General features: G+C 42.6%; 1 long non-coding RNA gene across 3 annotated transcripts in view; it reads right to left on the bottom strand.

Moving 5' to 3' along the window:
* LOC145532423 (uncharacterized) overlaps positions 1-21717 on the bottom strand; it is a 600217-nt gene that overhangs the window by 429229 nt on the left and 149271 nt on the right. The window contains exon 8 of one of the 3 annotated variants that reach the window (XR_014073224.1): positions 6583-6696. The exons of the other annotated variants lie outside the window; for them this stretch is intronic. This is a non-coding gene — a long non-coding RNA (uncharacterized LOC145532423). The remainder of the gene's footprint in view (positions 1-6582; positions 6697-21717) is intronic. 3 annotated transcript variants of the gene reach the window in all.

The raw sequence follows: 21717 nt of genomic DNA, 5'->3' as shown, positions 1-21717 counted from the left end.
TGTATCCTACGGAAAGTAGGAAGCACCAAGGAAAATCTGCAAGACAGTTCACTGGACCCCAAGAATCTCTTTTTTGGAGTCCTTCTAAACTAGAGTTGAGGAAAAAGGAAGCAAGGTTATTTGCTGTTCACGCAAAGCCTGGTACCAGGCTGCTGGACTCCCCTATACCTCGTGATGACCCCTTAGGAGCCCGCCCCTCCCAGGGCTGCCGAGGAGACGTTACTGGAGAGCCTGCAGGGGGTGTTCTTACGAGTCAGGCCCGGCAGCGGCTTCACTCATTTCTTCGCCACTAGCCAGAACCCAGTCACCTGACCCTAGGCTGGCTGCAAGGGAACCTGAGAAAATGCACATCAAGTGAGAGCTCACAGTCTCAGCCAGACGCCTATGCTAGACACCACCCTTGACAGGTCACCTCGGGTTTAAACCCATAGAAAGCAGAAGTGTCTTAGTCACTCAGCCGCATCCGGTTCTTTGCAACCCCATAGACAGCAGCCTGCCAGGCTCCTCTGTCCATGGAATTCTCCAGGCAAGAATACTGGAGTGGGCTCTCATTCCCACCTCCAGGGAATCTTCCTAATCGAGGGCTCTAACTCAGGTCTCCTGCATTGCAGGTAGATTCTCTACCATTTGAGCAGCCAGGGATGCCCACTTATCTCACTGCCAAATGGTCACCATTTTCTCAGAAACCAGCCCTTTTCTCTACATTCCATTTCTGAATGTAGGTTACTACCTGGTCTCCATTTAGAAATCCTTGATTTCTCCTTCCTCCTCTCCAAGTTCATCCACTTTTTTTAATCTGAGTCTGCCTCCTTCTTCCCATTTTCATCACTGTGCTGCCAGGACACTGCTACACTCACCTTTGAACCCTGCTCAGTGTTATGTGGCAGCCTGGATGGCATGAGAGTCTGGAGGAGAATGGATACACGTGTATGTTTGAGTCCCTTCACAGTTCACACGAAACCATCATGACATTGTTAATCAGCTATACCACAATACAAAACAAAAAGTTTAAAATTAAAAAAAAAGGAGAGACCAAGGTATAGAAAGAGTGTTAATCACCTAAAGATGCGCTAATTTTGAGTATGTGATTTGATCTGCTGCTTGCCAGTTTGTTCACTAAACAGTTTTTTCTAAACCCAAGCACTTCAAATCACCTGTGTGCCAAGTCTCTTCAGTCGTGTCCAACTCTGTGACCCCACGGACTGTAGCCTGCCAGGCTCCTCTGTTCATGGGATTTTCTTGGCAAGAACACTGGACTGGGTTGCCATGTCCTTCTCCAATCACCTGGGAAACTTAAAAACTGAATTTCTTCTACCCTTCTCTGCAACATACACACACTGACTAATTGAGTAAGACTCCCCAGGGATAAGGTTGGGGAGTTTGTTCAGAACGTTTTAAAATTCAGAATTATCTGAGATTCTGGTGTGTCCAATTCACAGACTGAAATTTGAGGAAATACTATCTAAACTAGCAATAACCCTGGACCAACTCCTACAGCGAGACATACTATCTCTTGCACTGATTGTATTGAAAAAGAGGAGCTGTCCACAAGAAAGGGAAATAGTGGTGCCATTAATTTACTATTCATTTTGGCGTCCAAGATGATTCCATATCAGTAAAAAGGTAAAAACATTGAAAAACTTGTAAACAATTAAAGGTATTTATCAAGAATCTCTTTTCTTTATTTTGTTCTCACCAGAGTAGCAATTACTAGGCTAAAATGTGGAAGTGACAGACAGATGGATAATCCCAACGGTTTGCTCTTTTTAGAACAAAATCAATCATTATGTAAATTAGCTAGAACTTTCCATTGTAGCTGTTTGTATGTTCATCTTATCTCTTTCAATGAACTGCAAGCTTCTAGAATCCTAGAGCCATATATTTATTCAGCAAAATCCCACTACTTCACTGCAAAATCTTGCTTATAATAGATTAAATAAATGGATAGTGAAGAAAACACTCTAATCACTGCCCCTTTCAAATTGAATATGATCCAAGTTGTATCACAAATAGCAACAAAACCTCACAGGGGCCCTGCCGAACTCTCAGGCCTCACTTGTTACCTCCATTTCTCCTTAGTCAATGCGATAAACTGATTGCCCTTATTGTACTCAGACATCCCAAATTCTTCCCCCAGCTCTTTGCATGACTGGATTCTTCACATAATTCAAGGCTCAGCTCAAATGTTACCTGCTCAGAGAGTTATACACAAACCGTAGTATCGAAAGCAAACCATGTGTACGATTGCTTCTTATTCCATCACAATGTTAGATTTTCTTTATGTAATTATATGAAATTCCCTTATTCATTCACATGTGGATTTCTTTCTCTTTCCGCTAGAATTCCCTTCTCTTTCCTCACTAGTCCATGGCAGCAAGGACTTTATCTGCCACATGATGCATGTACACACGCATGCAGGGACTGACAAGTCTCATAGCTTCACGTTCTATGACTGCATGAGTCCACATACCAGCAGAAAACACAAGGCCCTCTCTGATCAAGAGAAGCTGAGGAGAGTTTCATCAATGATTTCTTTGCTAAGTTGTGGGCAGTGAATGGGCTTTCCCAGGCGGTGCTAGTGGTAAAGAATCCACCTGCCAACGCAGGTTAGACATAAGAGACTTGGGTTCGACCCATGGGTCATGAAGGTCTCCTGGAGGAGGGCACGGCAACCGTCTCCAGTATTCTTGTCTGGAGCCCATAGGGGAGCAAAGCGGTACACGACTGAAGCGACTTAGCACACACGTCCGGGCAGTGGGTAAGAAAACCACACTAACTATCCCGAGCAAGTTAAAACAGGTGTATCCAAGGTCAGTGCAAATGGACAGAGGGAGCAAATGGATACAAAAGCCCAGATAGAGAGAATCACGGGACGAAGACTCCCTTGATAGGAACACAGGGCAACGGGGCCGTGCAGGGGGCCAAGGAAACGCAGTGCTCGAACTCCCACTCTGCTTCCCTGGCGTCACTCCCGGCTTCGCCACCAGCTGAACCACACAGGCGCACGTGTGCGTGTGCGTGTGTGCACATGCCTGGCATCACTCTCAGCTTCCCCACCAGCTGAACCACACAGGCGCGCGTGTGCGTGTGTGTGTGTGTGTGTGCACATGCCTGGCATCACTCTCAGCTTCCCCACCAGCTGAACCACACAGGCACGCGTGTGCGTGTGTGTGTGTGCACATGCCTGGCATCACTCTCAGCTTCCCCACCAGCTGAACCACACAGGCACGCGTGTGCGTGTGTGTGTGTGCACATGCCTGGCATCACTCTCAGCTTCCCCACCAGCTGAACCACACAGGCACGCGTGTGCGTGTGCGTGTGCGTGTGTGCACATGCCTGGCATCACTCTCAGCTTCCCCACCAGCTGAACCACACAGGCACGCGTGTGCGTGTGTGTGTGTGCACATGCCTGGCATCACTCTCAGCTTCCCCACCAGCTGAACCACACAGGCGCGCGTGTGCGTGTGTGTGTGTGCACATGCCTGGCATCACTCTCAGCTTCCCCACCAGCTGAACCACACAGGCGTGTGTGTGTGTGTGCACATGCCTGGCATCACTCTCAGCTTCCCCACCAGCTGAACCACACAGGCGTGTGTGTGTGTGTGCGTGCGTGTGCGTGTGCGTGTGCGTGTGTGCACATGCCTGGCATCACTCTCTCAGCTTCGCCACCAGCTGAACCACACAGGCGTGTGTGTGTGTGTGCGTGCGTGTGTGTGTGTGTGTGTGTGTGCGCGCGCATGCCTGGCATCACTCTCTCAGCTTCCCCACCAGCTGAACCACACAGGTGCGTGTGTGTGCGTGTGCGTGTGTGTGTGTGTGCACATGCCTGGCATCACTCTCTCACCTTCCCCACCAGCTGAACTAAACAGGCACGTGTGTGTGTGTGCGTGTGTGTGTGTGTGCGCACATGCCTGGCATCACTCTCTCAGCTTCGCCACCAGCTGAACTAAACAGGCGCGTGTGTGTGTGCGTGTGTGTGTCTGTGTGCACGTGTGTGTGTGTGTGTGCGCACATGCCTGGCATCACTCTCTCAGCTTCCCCACCAGCTGAACTAAACAGGCGCGCGCGTGTGTGTGTGCGTGTGTGTGTGTGTGCGCACATGCCTGGCATCACTCTCTCAGCTTCGCCACCAGCTGAACTAAACAGGCGCGTGTGTGTGTGCGTGTGTGTGTCTGTGTGCACGTGTGTGTGTGCGCACATGCCTGGCATCACTCTCTCAGCTTCCCCACCAGCTGAACTAAACAGGCGCGCGCGTGTGTGTGTGCGTGTGCGTGTGTGCACATGCCTGGCATCACTCTCTCAGCTTCGCCACCAGCTGAACTAAACAGGCGTGCGTGTGTGTGTGCGTGTGTGTGCGTGTGTGTGCACATGCCTGGCATCACTCTCTCAGCTTCGCCACCAGCTGAACTAAACAGGCGCGCATGTGTGTGTCTGTGTGCACGTGTGTGTGTGTGCACATGCCTGGCATCACTCTCTCAGCTTCCCCACCAGCTGAACTAAACAGGCGCGCGCGTGTGTGTGTGTGCGTGCACATGCTCAGTCGTGTAACAGGTGTGTGTGTGTGCGCGTGTGTGTGCGCGCACATGCTCAGTCGTGTAACAGGTGTGTGTGTGTGTGCGTGTGTGTGTGCGCGCACATGCTCAGTCGTGTAACAGGTGTGTGTGTGTGTGTGTGTGTGCGTGTGTGTGTGCGCGCACATGCTCAGTCGTGTAACAGGTGTGTGTGTGTGTGTGTGTGCGTGTGTGTGTGCGCGCACATGCTCAGTCGTGTAACAGGTGTGTGTGTGTGTGTGTGCGTGTGTGTGTGTGCGCACATGCTCAGTCGTGTAACAGGTGTGCGTGTGCGTGTGTGTGTGTGTGTGTATGTGCGCATGCTCAGTCGTGTCCAGCTCTTTGTGGCTTCATGGACTGTAGTCTGCCAGGCTCCTCTGTCCATGGAATTTTCCATGCAAGAATGCTGGAGCAGGTTGCCATTTCCTACTCCAGGGGATCTTCCTGACCCAGGGATCAAACCCGTGTCTCCTGGGTCTGCTGCATTGGCAGGTGGATTCTTTACCACCCAGCCACCCGGGAAGCCCCAAAAGAAGGTAGAAGACAAGAAATATATATTTTATAACTTCTCGTTTTAAGACCATTCTAGATTCACACACAGTTGTAAAAAACAATACAAAGATATCATATACACTTGACCCAGTTTTCCCAATGGCAAAATTTTGCAAAACTTTAGTATTGATACAACATCAAAAACAGTATATCATATTGATATAGTCAAGATTCAGAACATTTTCATCACTACAAAGATGCCTAATGTTGCTTTTTTTATATTCATATCTATTTCCCGCCCACTCAAAGCCATTGACCCTTGCATACATGCATGCACGCTCAGTCACTGAGTCTTTCCAACTCTTTGTGACCCCACAGACTGCAGCCTGTCAAACTCCTCTGTCCGTGGGATTTTCCAGGCAAGAATACTGGAGTGGGTTGCCATTTCCTTCTCCAGGAGATCTCCTGGGCCCAGGGATTGAACCGTGTCTCCTGCATTTGCAGGGATTCTTTACCACTGAGCCACCTGGGAAGCCTGCATTAAGCCCTGGAAACTAGTAATTTGTTCTCTATTTATGTATGATTGCTATTTCAAGAATGATATAGAAATAGAATCACATTATACCTAACCATTTGGGATTGGCTTTTTCACTCAGCATAATTCTCTGGAGATTCACCCAGGTTACTGTGTGTGACAATAGTCAATTTCTTTTTATTACTGCATATTCCATGTTATGGAAGTTTTTCAGTCTGTTTAACCATTCATCCATTGAAGCACATCTGTGCTGTTTCCAGTTTTAGGCTATTATAAAATGAAACTGTTATGAACATTTGTGTATAAATTTTTGTGTGAACATACGTGATCATTTCTCTGGGATAAATACAGAGTATAGTTGTTAGGCTGTATGACAGTTTGCACTTAGTATTTTTTAAGCAAATGCTGGCCTTTGTTCTTGTTATGTCCGTACCAAGAGCGGCCATTCATTTCACCAGCAATGGATACCATAGTATCTCCACATCCTCACCAGCATTTACTTAGAGCTTTGTTTTATTCTGATGTGTGTGTGTGTGTGTGTGTGTGTATAGTGATATTTCACTAGGATAATAGTCTGTATTACCCTAATGACTAGCAAAGTTGAACATGTTTTCATGTGTTTATTTGTCTATTCTCTTCAGAGAAAAATCTCCATGTCTCTTGTTCACTTTCTAGTTGGTTTATTTTTTAATGCTGAAGTTGTGAGAGTTCTTTATGTATTCCAGATAATAGTCTTTTACCAATATGTAATTTATCACAGTCAGTAAACACTTTCTTATACACTGCTTTTTATCCTTTTAACAGAAGATTTCATAAGATTTTTTAAACATTTTTACAAAGTTCAATTTATCATTTTTTCCTTTTAGGAAGTGTACTTTTGGTGTTTACTAAAAAAAAACTTTGCCTAGTCTTATTCCCAAAGATTTTCTATTTTTTTTCCTAAGAAAAAAAAATACGTTCACTATAAGTCTGGTATGTGAGGCAGGAGGAAACCACGGAACTTACCACCCTGCTGCTTTTCCTGCTAAGTTCATTAGTCAATGTGTTTTTTTATCCACTTTTCAGATTCTTCTTTCATTTCTTTTACATAAAATGTTCAGAGTTTTCAGAGTGGTTAGCCTGAGAATTAAGAAAAAGTATGTCTACTCCATCTCCTTAGGAACAGAAGTCCAAGAAAGACTTACGTAACCAAACGTCATTTCTTTAAAGACAGAGCAAAGTTGAGAATTAATATGAAAAGAAAAATAAAGGTTTAAAACTAAGACAGAACATGTATCCATTTAGGCTCCTTGAAGTTTCACTTACTTGTTTTTCTAAAGAAAAACAAACACACACACATTAAATATAGTTTTCTAATTAAAAACATTTTAGTCATAGTTACACAAACTATAATCATATAAGGTTTGTGCTTTGTATTCTACTTTATGATGCTCTCTGTTTAAAAAAAATTGTTCTTGTGATTTCTCCATCATTTGGAGATGTTTAAACAGTTTTTGAAAAGTTGTTTTTCAAACAACTAATTATGGCTAAAAAATTCCAAATCCTATGAAAAACTGTCAGAAAATAACCTATATCCTTGTATTAATAAAAATTCTCTATTTTTCTTGTCCTTATATGCTTGTATATTGGTAGAATATCTAACTTAATTGCTAGCAGACATTTTGGACTCAAGACAGATAGAGACATGATTATTTGAAGCAGATAAACTGTTGTTGGAGTCTACCCGAAGATCTATTTTCCTATTTTTTCCCTAAAAGCTTTACTTCTTATTACGTCTATTTTAACTTTGTCCCATAAATATATGTTGTGCACAGGTAATAATATCCCAAGTCACAGATGAGGGGGCTGGGGTCAGGGCCTGCCACACAAACTGGGACACACCACACAATATCCTTCTCCGAGGAGAGAAGAGACAGGTACCCTCTGGATGATTTTTTTGACAATACTCTTGACCATGTAACAATAGAGGGATACTTCACAAACTGTAACTAATTTATTGCATTCCATCTCACACACTGTATATAAAATATATACATCTTTGCAGAAAGTATGCATGGTCTATTATCAGTAGATGTGAGAAAAGACTTTTTTTTAAACAATGGTTTGTATTCTTGATGACAATTCAAACCCAATGCCATTTTCTACTCATAAATTTCACTGGGCTAACAAAGAAGCAGTGGAAAAAGTCAGTGGTAATAAATAAGTTCTTATTATCCTACCTGGTCCTTCTTAGAGATTACACTGATCTGGGCTAGAAAAAATTTCAATAATGAGGTAACATGTAAGCTTCTAACTCACTCTAATCATTATAAAATGGCCTTTTAAAAAAAACAATGGATTTTTTTGTATTAGCTAAAATATATTTCCAACCATTATTACTGACTTAATTCTATTCATAAAACAATGAGATAATTCATTTAAAACTCTTCTTTAAACTGACAAATTCTAGGGAAGCTAGTGATTTTTTTCTAATATGAAACATGATAAAATTGAACTGCATCAATTGCTTATTTTTCCTTTTTAAACATATTGAGGTGTAACTGACAATGATATACTTGTGAAATCTGGTTGGTTTTGACATGTGTGCACAACTGTAAGCACAGATGATGAGCATCTTCGTCATATCTAGAAGCTGTGCCTCTTGGGAACCCTGCTCTCCTACGCCTCTTACCACTCTAGCTGCTACTATTAATCCACTTCTATCACTGTAGTTAAGTTTATCTTTTGTAATATACGATATAAATAGAATCATTCAATATGTATTTTTTGTCTGACTTATTTAGTTTGGAATTATTCTTTGAGATGCATCCCTGTTGTAGCAATGCCAGTAGTCCATTCCTACTGTTGAGTAATATTCCATTTTGTAGACATACCATAGTTTGCTTAGCTATTTACCGATTGGTGGACATTTGGTTTGTCTCCAGTTTTTCACAATATAAAGCTGCTACAAACATTTATATACAAGCATTTGTACCATCATATGATTTTATTCCTCTTGGTTCACATGTGGGAGTAGATAGATGTTTTTCAAAGCTGTTGCACTATTTTACATGCTTGTGAACAGTGTGTGAGAGTTCCATTTCCTTGTGATGTTAGATGCAAAAGTTCTAGATAAAATGTCAGTAATTAAATCAAATAATATATGAAAAGCATATGACAAGGCTGTTTATTGACACTCTGTTGATTATTTAACTTACATGCAGAGCACATCATGAGAAATGCTGGACTGGATGAGTTACAAGCTGGAATCAAGATTGCCAGGAGAAATATCAACAACCTCACATATGTGAATGATACCACTCTAATGGCAGAAAGCAAAGAGGAACTCGAGAACTTCTTGATGATAGTGAAGGAGGAGAGTGAAAAACCAGCTTAAAACTAAATATTAAAAAAACTAAGATCATGGCAACTGGTCCCATCACTTCATGGCAAATGGAAGGGTAATGGTGGAAGCAGTGACAGATTTCCTCTTCTTGGGCTCTAAAATCACTCAGATGGTGACTGCAGCCAAGAAATTAAGAGACAATTGTTTCTTGGTAGGAAATCTATGACAAATCTAGACACTGTGTAAAAAATCAAAGACATCACTTTGCCAGCAAAGGTCCGTATAGTCAAGCTATGGTCTTTTCAGTAGTCATGTATGGATTTGAGAGCTGGACAATAAAGAAGGCAGAGTGCCAAAGAACTGATGCTTTCAAATTGTGGTTCTGGAGAAGACTCTTGAGAATCCCTTGGACTACAAGGAGATCAAACCAGTCAATGTTAAAGGAAATCAACCCTGAACACTCACTGGAAGGACTAATGTAAAGCTCCAATACTTTGGCTACCATGTCAAGAGCCAACTCACTGGAAAAGATTCTGATGCTGGGAAAGATTGAAGGCAGAAGGAGAAGAGGGTGACAGAAGATGAGATAGTTGGATAGCATTACCAATGCAGTGGACATGAATTTGGGAAAACTCTGGGAGACGCTGAGGGACAGGGAGGCCTGGCATGCTACAGTCCATGGTGTTGTGAAGAGTCAGACGTGACTTGGCAACTGAACAACAACAACAAATCAAGTCCAACAATACAGAAAAGCATAATCCATCATGTCCAAATTGAGTTCACCCCAGAAATGCAAGTTTGGTTTAGCAATGGAAATCCATCAACATAATTCACCTAGCTAATTTATTTATTCAGCAACTATTTAATGAATACCTACCCTATCCCTGAAACTACAGCAGATTTTGAGACAGCAGTTTAAAAAGTCATTCAAAAATGTAGGCTTTGCAGAGGTCAAATTACAGCATAGTCAAACACATATTGACAAGAGAAACAGATCGTATGTCAAATGATAATTCCTGTGAATACAAACATGACAAGGATGGAAGATGGAGGGAGTGGTCACTCATTTAGACAGAGTGGTCACTTCTACTCAATGGCTATGCCACTTCTATCAATGGCTTCAATCTAGATGAATTTGGGTTGATGGTGACTAGGACTTGCCTAGTTCTGAAGGGTTTAGACCATTTTCTAAAATCCTTAAACACTATCCCCTGCCTCCTAACCAATCAGTTAACTAAGTGAAAATCCTTAAACAACATGGAAAAGTGCAGAGAATACTGGCTCTGTGGTCAGATACAATTGTTCATCAATCACTTACTGAGTGACCAGAAGGGGTAAGTCATTTAATCAACCCAAGCGCTAATTTCCATATCCATAAAATGAAGCTAAGTTATTCATGGTTACTATAAAGCCTAAGTACAAAATATTGATGAAAGGATTATAAGATTAACTGATAGTAAATAACTAACAAAATTGTGGTTTAATTGACTGTCTTTTCCTTTTAGAATTAAACACACTGGATATTTTTTTTTTTTGAAGATTCACAACTTTTACTGGATAAAAATGTAGCTTATTGTTTCAAGATATTGACTTGTTTTCATAGTATCCATTAAATTCTGAAGAAAAAAGAATTTATTCTGAGCAAAGCTAAAAATCATTAGAAACTTGGGAAATATATTATTTGCATATAAAACCAAGAACCATCCCATCAGCAGGATTCACCTCATACTTAGTTCACAACAACTTCAATGGGTTTAACAGATGAACTTCAAGGACAGAAACACACTTAAAATATTCTCAAGCAAGCTTTGATCCAAAAGGAAAAAAACAAGTGTACTGAAATGGTTTTTGGATAATTGATACAAATTAAACTAAGCTTTCAGTCAATACTGTAATTACCAGGGTAATGAACAGTGAAAAAAAGAATATCAGTTGGTGCATATAAATTCAAGTTAAGTTTCATAGTGAGGCTCAGCACTATATCTATTCACCTGTCAGAGAAAATGGAGATACAACATCTTACCTAATCAGTCCTTTATATCTTAACTTTTATGATCCAAAGTCTCAATTCTACTTTATGTAATTTTTATCATTCTTCCACTTTCAGTAAAAAGGTCTCAGTTAACTGTTAAAAATGTACTCTTGTGTTATATGTTAATAGTTTTGAAATTAAAAAAACTGCACGTGGTTTGTATTATTCTTTACAATAATGGTCAATTTAACTTTTAAAAATATACTGGAAATTTCCATTTGTTTTTATTATTTTTCCCTGTGATTTGTGAATCTTTAAAACTTATTAATTATCATGTTTTTCATGTCATTGCCATCTTCAGTTTCCCTTTAAAATGTTTAATTTTTTCTGACCAATATTTAGTAGTATACATATATATATGTGTGTGTATATATATGAAGGATGAAATAGTATATATACAAACACACACACACACGCACACACATATATACATATGCAAGAACACTGGCATGGGCTGCCCTTCCCTCCTCCAGGGGATCTCCCGACCCAGGGATCAAACCCACGTCTCCTGCACTGCAGGTACTCTCCACCCTCTGAGCCGGCAGGGCAGCCCAACACAATACAAACACTCCTCCGGGTTTTTGTCTCTCTCACAAATCCATGAGAAGGAAAACTACTTGTTTTTTATTCACTTAATCTATGTTATTTCCAGCACATAGAAAAACCCCTAGCAAGTAACTGTTTTATAAGATTTAAAGATTCTTTTGACGGAGGGACACAGCACGCTAACACTTGGACAGATGAAAGCAGGACTCTGCCTGTGCTGCTCAGTCGCGTCAGTCGTGTCCGACTCTGTGCGACCCCATAGACGGCAGCCCACCAGGCTCCGCCGTCCCTGGGATTCTCCAGGCAAGAACACTGGACTGGGTTGCCATTTCCTTCTCCAGTGTATGAAAGTGAAACGTGAAAGTGAAGTCGCTCAGTCGTATTCGACTCTTCGCGACCCCATGGGCTGCAGCCCAGCAGGCTCCTCCGTCCATGGGGTTTCCAGGCAAGAGTACTGGAGCGGGTGCCATCGCCTTCTCCAGGACTCTGCTACCTACAGCTACCTACAGCTAAAGGGAATAAGGCTTCCAGGGAGGGCCATGCAAGGCGTTCCCCTTGGGCCTGGGAGCTAGACAGCTGGAGCTGCAGGGGACGGCTCCCTTGTAATAAGCAGGGCGAGGCCAGCCAGCCTCTGTGACTGCCCTGTGGGCTGGCTACTCTGATAATTTTAAAGGCTCCGAGGCAGAGGGCCTGATGCCAGTTGCTCCACTGGGGAGATTAGGGCTGGCACATAGTGCCTGGGGAGGGTGGGAGCCTGATAAGACAAGAGGGTGTTATGTCTCCTTAACCAGCTGCTCAAGAAAGAAAACTGACCAGCATCTAGCCACAGCCTCCAAACTGGATCAAAATTTAAAACTTTTTAACATAATTTTAATTATATTACAGTAGTAAATGTTTAATATATATTCGCTGAATGAGTTGTTTAAAGTTGAAAATTATGGTACACTTTTGAAATCGAAAAGTTTGTCATGTTTTACATGTTTTAGGACATAAATAAAGCCTTGTACATATGATTAGAGTGAACATCAGCGCAACTTCATGCAATATATTTATACATTATTAGTTTTAACACAGAAACATTTTCCTATGTCCACTGCCTCAGATGGGAGTTTAGAAAAATTCCCCTGAGTGTCAAATGTTCCTTTGAAAAGTTGTTTTGAACTGAAATTGATTTGTTAATTGATTAAAGAGAATTATTAGTCATGATACTGAGACTTCTCAACTTCAAAAATGATATGTGTATCGGTAGCTACTGCTGTGTAACAGATCAATCTAAAATTAGTGACTTTAACAAAAATAGTGCCTTATTTCTCATAACTGTGTTTTGGATGTGCACAACTGGGTGATTAATTTTCTCCACGCAGCGTCTTCCGGGCTTCCTGCAGCCTGGGATCAGCAGGAGCTTCGCGTCGCTGCTATGTCTGCCACTTAACGATGGCTGTCGGCTAGAAACTCAGGTTGCTCTCCAGAAGGCTCTTCGTTGCCCAGCAGCTCTTCTCCACGTGTCTTCAGCAAAACATAGCTCAGACTTTGTTTACAACAGCTGGCTCGCAAGAGGACAAGCCCTAACGCATAAAACACTGCATCAGTGTCAAACTTCCTGCTAGCTCACTGGCCAAATCATGTCACGTTACCAGACTCCAAGTCAAGGTGATGAACAAAAAGACAACTGAGGAGGAAGAGCAGTAGGATCACGTACACGTGAGCACAGATACTCAGGAGGAGCTCACGGGCGTTAAACGGTCTAACATGGTGGTCCCTCTGGCTAAAAATTATTCACATACCTTCCAAAACCCAACTATACCAATGACCCGGAACTTTCAACACTCTCATCTCCGTTAAGGAATCAGTCTCAGGCTCAATCCTGAAGCCCAGGCTGTCATCTACGTTAAGTACAGATAGAAATGAATTTGCAGAGGTACAGCTTCTCCTGATCCAGAGACCCGTCAACTGAAAAAGACTGTGTGTCTCACACGCTTACAATGCAATGATGTGACAAGATAACAGTATATATCCCCACTGAAAATGGGGCAAAATGATGAATAAACAGTAGTTACTAATCCATAACAATTTTGAAACCCACTAGTCGCATGCCACTGGTTTCCCATACTCCGGGACCAGCTTTCACTCAGTTTTCCTGTTTTGATTGGGAATACATTTCTTAAAGGAACACAAGAAGCACCAACCATCAAGGGAAAATTAAGACTGTACATTCATGAAAAGGCACATCATTTAAAAATCAGTCTATAGAGAGGGCAGAGTTATTGGCAATTTACAGAACTGGAAAAGGGTTCATATCCAGGTTACGTGAAAAATACCTCCTACAAACCAGTAAGAAGACAACCCAGTAGACACATGGAAGAGAGGAGCAGTCCAGACAGAGGACCCCCAAATGGCCAAACACAGACAAAAACAGAGAAAGAAGGAAAGTAATATGCATATATACAATTAATAATCAACAAGTGAACTTTTAAAATTGATTGATTTATTTTAATTGGAGGATAATTTCTTTACAATATTGTGGTGGTTTCTGCCATACACTGACATGAATCACCCACAGGTGCACATAAACACAATGAACTATCAGTATAAAGTCACTGTAAAGGCTGATACAAGACAGACTGACAAGGGAACACAGTTTCAGTTAGGCAACGTGAAAATCTGCTGCACTCCATAGTGCCAACAGTTAGTAATACTGTATTGTGTTCTTAAAAACTCTCTAAGAGTGTTGATCTTACCTTGAGTATTCTAATCACAAAAAAGTAAATAAATAAAGAGGGAGGAAGGAAACTTTCACAGGAGAAGGAGATACATATGTCATGAGAGTGGGTTTCACGGATGCATGTGTGAAAGTCACCCGACTCTCACACATATATCGTGTCCAACTCTTTGAGACCCCTTGGACTGTCTAGTCCATGCAGTTCTCCAGGCCAGAACACTGGAGTGGGTAGCCTTTCCCTTCTCCAGGGATCTGCCCCACCCAGGGATTGAACCCAGGTCTCCCACACTGCAGATGGATTCTTTACCAGCTGAGCCACCAGGAAGCCCTCATGGATGTATACTTATCTCCAAACTTGTCAAGGTGTATATATTAAATATGTAAATATGTAGACTACCTCTGCATCATCTATTGAAATGAAAATATCCTTATTCCTGTTGTTGTTGTTTAGTCGCTAAATCGTGTCTGACTGTTTTGAGACCCCATGGACTATAGCCTGCTGGTTTTCTCTGTCCATGGAAGTCTCTAGGCAAGAGTACTGGAGTGGGTTGCCATTCCCTTCTCCAGGGGATCTTCTCAACTCAGGGATCAAAACTGGGTCTCCTGCGACTCCTGCACTGCAGGCAGATTCTTTACCCCTGAGCCACTAGGGCTTTGGAGTCGGGTAAAATCTTCAATCCAGACCCTCCATCCTGATCCTACTACCCAGAAATACCAATGCTTTCACGGTACTTCAGGCAAATTCAACAAGTCCCCCTCCTCATCTAGTGCAAGACAGCTACGGCACAGGTGCCTGGGACAATGGCTCGATCTCCCTCTCCTCAAGTTCCTGAAGGGTCCACGTCCAAGCATCTACTCACTACTTTAATTTCATATTTATTTACTGAAGAAACTTAACATTTGAAAAAAACAAACTATTTCCTTATACAATTATGAGAATATAAAATAAAGTAACAGTTGGGATATTTTGCCATCAAGCTGGCAAAAAAACCCCACAAATGATCAAAAATGTTCAGCATCAGCAAAGCTGTGTAAACTGGCTATTCTGATACAACAGAGCCACTGTCAACAGTCAGGCCCTTTTGGAAGGCAACGTGAAGTAACTAATAGGCTTCCCAGGAGGCGCTAGTGGTAAAGAACCCACCTGCCAATGCAGGAGACATAAGAGACTTGGGTTCAATCCCCGTGTCAGGAAGATCTGCCTGTGGAGGGCACGCACCTCACTCCAGTGTTCTTACTTGGAAAATCCCATGGACGGAGGAGCCTGGGGGTACAGTTCACGGGGTCACAAAGAGTCGGACACGACTGAGCGGCTTAGCAACACACACAGAGTAACTGACAAAATCTGTTTGCAAACTCTTTCCACAATGAAACTGCTTCTGAAAATCACTTTCAAGGCATACAGTGCAGGTGTGCAAAGAGAGATCCCCACTATCAGCTTCATGGAAACAAAAAACATTCTGAGCACGCATCGTAGATGTTATAATGAGCAAGGCAGGCACTGCTACGTCTTCATGGCATAGGCCAGGAACCTGGACATGGAGATATGAAGTGACTAGTCTCAGGGTACACAGTTATTATTACAGCATCACTTAAAATACTGAAACGGTACTTTGCTGGTGGCGCAGTGGGTAAGAATCTGTCTACCAACGCAGGGGACACGAGCTTGACCCTGGTCCAGGAAGGTCCCACGTGCCACAGAGAAGCCGGACTCGTGTGCCACGACTGAGCCCCAGCACCCTAGAGCCCACGTGCTGCAGGGGCCCACGCTCTGCAACAAGAGAAGCGACGAAAGAAAGAACACTTAAAAAATAAAATAAAACACTGAAATGCCGCAAAGAAATTAAATGTCCATTTACGCAGACATAGTTAAACAATATCTCCTCCAGAACGCCACAAAGCTTTTACAACTGGTGAGCCTGAACTATAGGAACTAACTTGAACAGATTTTCAACACAAGATAGGCTGCAGAGAGTTGTTTATAATATGGCCTCATGTATGACGTGTGTATGTGGTATCTCCATCTCCTCCCTCAGCGTACACACATAAGAGAAGCAGCAGGCACTTCAGAGACACTAACAGTGGTTATCTGGGGGGAGGGAGAATTCGGAAGAATGACGTTTGGATGGTAGATCACCTGTTTGACTATATCCATATACAGCAATGCTGCAATCTTAAGTTAATGATAGAACTGCATTCATTTACAACTTTTACTGCAATCTTAAGTTAATGATAGAATTGCATTCATTTACAACTTTTACACTGAGGTAAAAATAAAGCAAAACAAATCTAAGTTAAATTTTGGTATCTTTTTCATGTGTCTTATCCTCTAAGCCTAAATCCATTGTTTGCAGAGATTCTGAATAGACTGCACTTTGAAGGTGCAATCTGTTCTTCCACACGTGGAATTTGGAAGCCCCCACGTTTGCATCTTCAGTCTTTGAAGCAAACTCTCCGACATTCTGGGCAACCAAGGGGTGGATAAACAAGACAGAACACAGACCCTCTTTGTTCACCTCTTTCCTTCCATCTGTGAATCAGGAAAAGGGCAGGGAGCACCTCAGCTTGGGGATCACATGACCCAGATCCCCCAGCAGCAAAGCTCCTCTCTGCTACTGGACCATCTGTCAGTCTGCTCCTATAACATCTGCTGGGGCACAAGCTCCCTTTACTCTCAGAAATAATCATTCCTGTTCACAAATGACGTATTTTCCCACCCACCTGTGGAACCCGACTTACGCCTTGTTCCAACTCACAAATTATAAATTTGAAAGGCGACTTTCCATAAATGTAAAATAGTTACCCTTCCCCTAGTTCCCTCTCTGTGGGGACGAGTATTTCCACCTTATATTTAACAACAAACATGGCAAGTCAAAGCGGCAGGTTATCATGGAAATAGTCTTGAGAATTTTCTGAGACTAGCTCCCCAGAGCAGGACATTTTGAACAAAGTGAAGCAAAAAACTTTAGAACAGAGGTTAAACAGGTTTCATCACAATGACAGTCATACAGTTGTGAAGTGAATAGGAAAAAGCTGAAACTGTGTAGAGAAGTGAGGAGATAAACATCAAGAGTTCCAAGATCCTTCTTTATGCTGTGTCGACCATCAGGCAAGGAAAGGAGAGGGAATTGGAGTTGCAGGCAGGTGTTGTATTTTAAGGAATATTATTCTACATGTTTATAAGCGCATAAATGCCACATTAACTGACATCAACAGGCATGCTTCGTGGGATTCTTATTTGAGCAGATCCTCTTTTCTTTCACGAAGATGCCGTAGAACTCCTAACGGACAGGTGGTGAGAGCTGGAGGAGAGCATGCTCCTAAAATAAACACCAAGGGAGAAGGGACAGAAAGCCCACAGAGAACCTCTCAGAAGGAACCGTGAAATTAAAAGACACTTCCTCCCCGGAAGAAGAGCTATGACAAACAGACACCATGTTACAGAGCAGAGACGTCAATTTGCTGGCAAAGGTCTGCGTAGTTAAACCATGGGTTTTCCAGGAGTCAAATACACAGTGAGAGCTGGACCATGGAGAAGGCTGAGGACAGTCTTCAGGTCTTATTGATGCTTTTGAACTGTGGTGCTTAAGAAGATACTTGAGAGGCCCTTGCACTTCAAGAAGATCAAACCAGTCAGTCCTAAGGAATCAACCATGAATATTCATTGGAAGGGCCGAGGCTGAAGTTGAAGCTCCTATACTTTGACCATCTAATGCAAAGAGGCAACTCATTGGAGAAGACACTGATGCAGGGAAAGATTGGGGGCAGGAGGAGAAGGGACAACAGAGGATGAGATGGGTGGATGACATCATTGACTCAGTGGAGACGAGTTTGAGCAAACTCCAGGAGATGGTGATGGATAGGAGAGCCTGGCGTGCTGCAGTCCACAGGTTGTTCCACAAGAGCTGGATGGGACTGAGTAACGGAACAGCAAGAGCAACCCTTCATTCTACCTGAACTGGATCTGAAACTCTAAGATACAGCTTGAAGATCTGGATGTCTGTACGAACCACAGGAAACAAAGTACAGTTGGAAATGATGATTCAAGAGACAATTCAGACCTTCTGGTCTTACTCAGCCTGTCATCTATGTAAATGGATGTCATACACATGCACACACATACATGAATGTGTGTTATATGTCTGTTGTTTGGCTAGATATCCAGAGAGATAGATAGGATCTGAAATAGGGAAAAAGAAAAACAGAAAAATATATACAAAATTATGAAGCAAAGAAAGGACATATTTTAATTCTTTCCAAAACATACACCTTCAGACTCCCCTGTTGGTGGTAAAGAATCCACCTGACAACGCAGGAGACACGGGTTTGATCCCTGGTCTGGGAGGATCCCACACTCTGCAGAGCAACTAAGCCCGCGAACCCCAACTGTTGAGCCCACATCTGCTTGAGCCTGTATTCAACAACAAGAAAAGCCAACGCAGTAAGAAGTCATCTCACCGGAGCTACAGACAAGTACCCACTTGATGCAATGAGAGAAGAGCCCAGACAGCAACAAAGACCCAGCACAGTCAAGACAAAGACCCAGCACAGTCAAGACAAAGAACACTATATAAAACATAGGTCTCCCTGCTGGCTCAGACCGTCAACTTCTCAGTTCACATACTGTTGAAGCCTAGCTTAGAGAATTCTGAGCACTACTTTGCAAGCATGAGAGATGAGTGCAATTGTGCTGTAGTCTGAGAAGGAAATGGCAGCCCACTCCAGGACCCCTGCCTGGAAAATCCCACGGATGGAGGAGCCTGGGAGGCTACAGCCCACGGGGTCGCAAAGAGTCGGACACAACTGAGCCACTTCACTCTGAACATTCTTTGGCATTCCCTTTATTTAGGATTGGAATGAAACGGACCTTTCCCAGCCCTGTGACCACTGCTGAGTTTTCCAAATTTCCTGGCATATTGAGTGCAGCACTTTCACAGCATCATCTTTTAGGATTTGAAATAGCTCAACTGGAATTCCATCACCTCCACTAGCCTTGTAGTGATGCTTCCAAAGGCCCAGTTGACTTAGCACCCCAGGATGTCTGGCTCTAGGTGAGTAATCACAACGTCGTGGATATCTGGGCCATTAAGATCTTTTCTGTGTAGTTCTTCTGTGTATTCTTGCCACCTCTTCTCAATATCTTCTACTTATGTTAGGTCCATACCATTTCTGTCCTTTATTGTGATCATCTTTCCATGAAATGTTCCCTTGGTGTCTCTAATTTTCTTGAAGAGATCTCTACTCTTTCCCATTCTATTATTTTCCTCTATTTCTTTGCACTGACCACTGAGGAAGGCTTTCTTATCTCTCCTTGCTATTCTTTGGAACTCTGCATTCAGATTGGTATATCTCTCCTTTTCTCCTTTGCCTTTCACTTCTCTTCTTTTCTCAGCTATTTGTAAGGCCTCCTCAGACAGCCATTTTGCCTTTTTTCATTTCTTTTTCCTGGGGATGGTTTTGATCACCGCCTCCTGTACAATGTCACGAACCTCCATCCATAGTTCATCAGGCACTGTCTATCAGATCTAATCCCTTGAATCTATTTGTCTCTTCCACTGTATAATCATAAGGGATTTGATTTAGGTCATACCTGGATGGCCTAGTGGTTTTCCCTACTTTCTTCATTTAAATCTGAATTTGGCAATAGGAGTCCATGATCTGAGCCACAGGCAGTTCCTGGTCTTGTTTTTGCTGACTGTAAAGAGCTTCTCCACCTTCATTTGCAAAGAATATAGTCAATCTGCTTTCGGTGTTGACCATCTGGTGGATGTCCATGTGTAGAGTTGTCTCTTGTGTTGTTGGAAGAGGGTGTTTGCTATGACCAGGGCAGTCTCTTGGGAAAAATCTGTTCACTTTTTTTCCCTGCTTCATTTTGTACTCGAAGACCAAACTCGCCTGTTCCTCCAGGTATCTCTTGACTTCCTACTTTTGCATTCCAGTCCCCTGTGATGAAAAGGACATCTTTTTTTTTTGTTGTTAGTTCTAGAAGGTCTTGTAAGTCAGCATAGAACTCTTCAGCTTCAGTTTCTTCAGCATTTGTGGTTAAGGCTTGGATTACTGTGATAGTGAATGATTTGCCGTGGAAACAAACAGAGATCATTCGGGCATTTTTGAGACTGAATCCAAGTACTGCATTTCAGACTCTTTTGTTGATTACGAGGGCTACTCCATTTCTTCTAAGGAATTCTTGGCCACAGTAGTAGATATGATGGTCATCTCCATTATAATGGTCTCCAAGCTAGGCTTCAATCTACATGAACTGAAAACTTCCAGATGTTCAAGCTGGATCATACAAAAAGCAAGAGAATTTCAGAAAAACACCTACTTCTACTTCATCAAATATACTATAGCCTTTGACTGTGTGGCTCACAACAAACTGGAAAATTCTTAAAAAGATGGGAAAACCAGACCACCTTATCTGCCTCCTAAGAAAACTGTATGAAGGTCAAGAAGCAATAGTTAGAACCAGACATGGAACAGAGGACTGGTTCCAGACTGGGAAAGGAATATATCAAGGCTGTGTATTGTCATCCTGATTATTTAACTAATATGCAGAGAACATTATGCAAAATGACAGGCTGGATGAAGCAGAAGCTGGAATCAAGATCACTGGGAGAAATATCAATAACCTCAGATATGCAGATGACACCACTCTTATGGCAGAAAGCAAAGAAGAACTAAAGCACCTCTTGGTGAAAGTGAAAGAGGAAAGTTAAAAAGCTGGCTTAAAATTCAAACATTCAAAAAACTAAGATCATGGCATTCGGTCCCATCACTTCATGGCAGATAGATGGGGAAATAAGTGAATCCTAAAGGAAATCAGTCCTGAATATTCATTGGAAGGACTGATGCTGAAGCTGAAGCTCCAATACTTTGGCCACCTGATGCTAAGAACTGAGTCATAGGAAAAGAACCTGATGCGGGAAAAGATTGAAGGCAGGAGGAGAAGGGGACAACAGAGGATGAGATGGTTAGATAGCATCACTGACTCTATGGACACAAGTTTGAACAAGCTCCAGGAGATGGTGAAGGACAGGGAAGCCTGGCGTGCTGCAGTCCATGGGGTCGCAAAGAGTCAGACACAACTGAGCAACTGAATGATGACAACAACAATAGCTGGTAAAGAATCTGCCTGCAATGCAGGAGACCTGGGTTCGATCCCTGGGTTGGGAAGATCCCCTGGAGAAGTGAATGGCTATCTGGTCCAGTATTCTTGCAATGCAGGAGACCCGGGTTCGATCCCTGGGTTGGGAAGATCCCCTGGAGAAGTGAATGGCTACCCAGTCCAGTATCCTTGCTTGGAGAATTCCACTGACAGAGGAGCCTGGCAGGGTACAGTCCAGGGTGTTGCAAAGAGTCAGACATGACTGAGCGACTAACACTTTTCACTTTAATATAAAAAGTACATGGTAAAAAATATATACTCTCTCAAAAGATAGAATTATGAGTGTTTCTCAGTTTTTTTTGTGCTTTTTAAAATATTTTCTATATTTTAATAATGTCCTAGAGTGATATCCA

Source organism: Giraffa tippelskirchi, chromosome 13 (assembly GCF_054371585.1).
Source record: "Giraffa tippelskirchi isolate mGirTip1 chromosome 13, T2T-mGirTip1v1.2.pri, whole genome shotgun sequence".
NCBI classification, from domain to species: Eukaryota; Metazoa; Chordata; class Mammalia; order Artiodactyla; family Giraffidae; genus Giraffa; species Giraffa tippelskirchi.
Note: the sequence above shows the minus strand (reverse complement) of the source record. Positions and strands in the feature narration are given on the sequence as shown.